Below are 4,790 nucleotides of genomic sequence, written 5' to 3'. Positions count from 1 at the left end.
ATATATTAAGATAACCCATGCTATGAATGACTAAAACAGCCTATAGACAATAATGAGCAATAATAATTCACCACACTGCATAGGATGATGCAATGAAAAATTCAAGCACACAGCTTCACCTAAATATTTATTATTTTGTTTAGTTATATAATTTATAATTTGAATAAGAGAACAACACCATTAAACTTTGGGTAATCAAAACAATGGTTTTATTCATTACATCATATAGATTGGATTTTTTTTTCCTTCAGGAAACGGCCAGACTAGAATAGCAACACAGTAGCGAACAATAAACGATATGGCAAGACAAACATTAAATAATTAAACCAAAGTTTGACCAATTAGAGTAACGTTAGGCTAAAACATGTAAATATGATATCTGGATCACTGTTAGATGAGCCGTCAGATGCTTAACTTACCATCAGACTCATTTAGTGTTTCTAATACCTACCTTCCATAAATCGCCTTTTTTTAGACATTTTGACTTTATTTATGAAACTCATAACTGCTAAATCAGTGAGTGAAAGGCGTTGCCAAGATATGTACAATGTTAAAACATAAGCGGCAAGAAAATGACAGCACGAAAATACATGCATTATATAGCGGGTAAATTTGACCCGCTGGCGCTTATAAATGCCCCGTTTTTTGCCTCTGCTGGTTTTATCTAAATAATTTTTAACAACATTGGATTGTAAATTACATAATTTTTAGTAAAAGTCAATGACTTGGAGACTTGAATGTTTTATTTTAAATCTGCTATGTATATTTGAAAAACAGGTTCTAGTGAAAAACTGCAAATATTCATGCAGTGTGCGCATGTCAAAAGATTAAATCCGATCAGAAACTTGTGACATATAAACGCACATATCAACCCGATAACTTTATTTAACGTTCATGTAAACACTACGTTCGGATTCGTCAATCAGAATGAATTCCTTCCGATGGAAGCAAAAAGTGTCCATGTAAACGTACCTACTGTTTCACCACCGGAGCAGATGTAGGCAAGAATGACTCCTAAGCGATTGAGGTGTTCTGTTGTTGGATGCAATAATGAACATAGCAGTCGTCATTTACTCCTGACATCTGAGTCACAGAAGACGCAGTGGATTACATTTGTTTTTGAAGGGAATGTGTCCCCCGATCTACCTATATGTGTTTATGTTCGTGCGAATCATTCGTGATCCAGCCTTACCTACAGAAGAAGTGTGTAAGGTTTTTTAATGAATCGTTGCAAATCGCCTTTCCTAATAATGTGCTAGTTAGCGAATTTTGCGATGAATGCGGCTAAAGTTTACCGTCTCTCAGAGATCGGCTCAGAAGAGAGGGGCGGGGTGAGCAGAGCTGATTAGCATTTAAAGCAGAATGCAATAAAACAGCGTGCTGTAGACAGAGTTGTTTTTGACAGGGTAAAAACGGTGCTGTTTTATGCTACCATTGAGAAATTTTAACCTAAGTATGTTACAGACTTTTCATTAAGACCCTAAAGAATCATATCAACTTGTGGAAAATGGCCATCCAATGACCCCTTTAACAACTACCTATAATATATAATATACACAGTACACACACATACTGTATATTATGTAAACAAAAAATTATTTTGGATGCGATTAATCACGATTAATCATTTGACAGCACTAAAAATCAAATAAAATTGTGATTACATGTCTGATATCTGACTCACTGCCTGTTTGAGGCTGTTTGGTAGAACTAAAAAAAACATCTGGAGAGATATTTTTCAGCCTCTTGAAAACATTCTATATGTATTACATGCCACCAAATAATCTTTTTATAATCAGATCGATGATGATTCCATCTGACTGAAAAGTTTTCATTGTAAACACCTCAATCAATCCAATTGTGGTCAAAATGAATAAAATTTCAGTCTGATTGTTCGGACTGGATTCTTTTGGATTTATGTAAATTAGTATACTGTTAAGTGGATTTGAAATGTTTAATGCGTCAAGTACATTACAGTTGAAAATAATCCAAATATGCACTTGATTGATAAGATGAGGCCAATTGGGATGCTAATGGAACATTCTGGAGAACATCTTGAGGAAATGCCAGCAAAAGCAGGGACAGTCTGTGGAAAACGGGAACATCTTGGTCACAATAACTGAACTCTACATTTGCCATTTGTCATGAATCTAGAAGGCCCTGTAGTTTAACATATACAACAAAGACCCATTTTATTACAATAGTACTGGTTCAGCTAGTACAAGTTCAAGTTCAATATAGTACAAATTCAATAACAGCCATAGTTGTCTCAATAACTGGGTTCACCTTATTTAAGTAAATAACTCCAATAGTATAGCCTACATGATAAATAATCATCTCTTTCCTTCAGACTTCTAGATCCATTTATCCTTTGCTTGATCCTTTGGTCTTTTCTTTGGCCTGTCTGGAGATTGTTTTCTAATGTGGCTTTTATGGGTGTTTTTGTGGAAGCATTAATTGTAAACAGGATGTGTTTTGTGTGGTCTTTAAGAAAAAAGTGTTTCATATTCTTATAATGCTTGGACATTCTTCAAAACAGCCTCTTGCAACTTACAAATTACTTATGCTGAAGTGCTGAACGAACCACATGTGACAATTATATAAATGGTCACTCTGTGTTTGTCTGGTAAAGATGTGCTGCAAGATCACACAAGTAGATTCAGCTATAGCTAATGCAATCCTCAGCCGCAATGCATCATTAGTAAGGAAAACAGCAGCTACAAAGCATATGATTTATGTTTCCCCAATAACCCACCTGCAAATAAAATCTCTCTTTCGTAGTTTTGCATGAGTAGGAGGATCACAGAGCGTTGCATATTAGTAGAAGCAAGCGAAACAATGTGAACAATGATTTATACAGGCACTGCAGAGAGCGTCTGTCAAACGCAGCCCTCAGGAAGCTTTCATAGAGAGGAGGGATAAAGGAGAGGCAGCAGGCCAGAGGTCTGAATGCTCACAGTTCTTGACCTTTTGGCATTAGAAGTCTTGTAAGTTCAAACCTCGGCTATTACCAAGCTGAGCTCATCTCAAGTGGCTATACAGACACAGTCTGGAGCCCCAACAACAGGTTCCTACACAGGAATGCCTTTGGATGCTAGACTAGACAAATACCATCAAAATGTCTGTACAAGCTTTTAATTTCTTCAGTTAATGGTTACAAGCACTGTGTAATTGTCATGTTAGAGCCACTGAAAAATTAAGAGTTATTTATATGTTATATGTTTTGTTTTAGTGTGCCAGGAAATACCAATTTATATTTCCAAAAAATAATTTTGCCAGTAATTGCAATAAACCAGTGAGGTTTTTATACACACAAGGAGTCCAACAGCAGATGATATGGTTATGGCTACCATAGTCTCGCGTAGCCATACCTTCAGACTGACGGCTGAAGGTCTGGAATTCATGGCAGCTTTCATTGACCAAGGCGGTCCCATGAGGCCTTTTGACCGACATGTCAAACAACCAATCACAGTTCATTTCGTTCAGCATCACATTTCGGGCGTGGAAATATCGCCACAATAACAGACCGGTGTGTAAAACTCTCGGACGTATTTTAAAGATTCTATGCTGCAAACTTTAAATATTTCACATACTTTTGAAAATCCAGCGCTTAGTTGATCCTGATAAGAGCTCGTCGTCACAGTTGAAAACACGACGGCTTTCGGTTTGGCATCACGGAACATACAGGCGGAACATTAAAAAACGTGACGCGTACGTCTCCCGGAAATCCTGTATGATCCAACCAATCCGACGACAACTTCGAAACTCCTGAAATGTTTCCATTTTTGTGTGCCATATGCATCAGACATTTAGCCAACGGTCCGTGGGCGTGACATCTGAGGCTGAGACTATGGCTACCATTATTATGTGCTTGGGATTGCATGGAGAATAGAATTTGAGGCAAACTAAATGCATAAGAACTGTTGCAACGTCTCCCAGACACTAAAAACTACCTTTAAATCTAAAGCAAATGTACTCTGAAACGTTTTAAGAACTTTTCACAAATGCTGTAATGTTACGACCACCTTTTTAAAACAGCTTTTGCACACAACGCATATTTCTCCAGGTAGATTTGGCAAAAAAATAAATAAAATAAATAAATATAAAAATGATATCATATAAAATAATATTATAAAATAAAATAATAAAAAGCCTAAAATGTGGAACACATCCTTGGAGCATAAGAATAACAAGAATGCATGCAATTACACTGAAAGGGGTCTGTTTCGATTTTCAAAAGCAATGCAAAAGCACCAAAAGTCTAAATAAAAGTTTTTCAAAGGACTTGTGCTAATTTGGTGTATTTTTCATTTAAGACTGGCGTGGCTTCATATCATAGTCATGTCATGGAGTTTGACAGCCCAAGTCCTCTGTATACTGTATATTAAATATATTACTGTATATTTAAAACGTGAGCACAATTGACGTGAAGCATGAATAGGAAGGAATCACAACAGGATATTGGATTAAAAAGGAAGTTTTGACTGGGGACACGGATGGAGCATATAATCACCAGCATTAAACTACTACAACTGTTTCTGAAAAGTATTGCAACAAGAAACCAGCGGGTAACGTGGGCTGAGCTGTCGTATTCTGTCACAGAGCTCATCATCTGGAAAGCATTGCATTCTAACTATTGTGTACAAACATCTGATAAACATCTTAGGAAAAATACAGATGAAACAGCAGATGGGCAAATGCTCTGAAAATGCCAGATGAACGTCTAGGAAATGTATGCTTCAGAGAGGTGATAAGCTATTAGACGCTTGAATGGGGGGGGGGGGGGGGGG

Source organism: Sinocyclocheilus grahami, unplaced genomic scaffold (assembly GCF_001515645.1).
Source record: "Sinocyclocheilus grahami isolate Dianchi unplaced genomic scaffold, SAMN03320097.WGS_v1.1 scaffold17.1, whole genome shotgun sequence".
Taxonomy (NCBI): domain Eukaryota; kingdom Metazoa; phylum Chordata; class Actinopteri; order Cypriniformes; family Cyprinidae; genus Sinocyclocheilus; species Sinocyclocheilus grahami.
Note: the sequence above shows the minus strand (reverse complement) of the source record.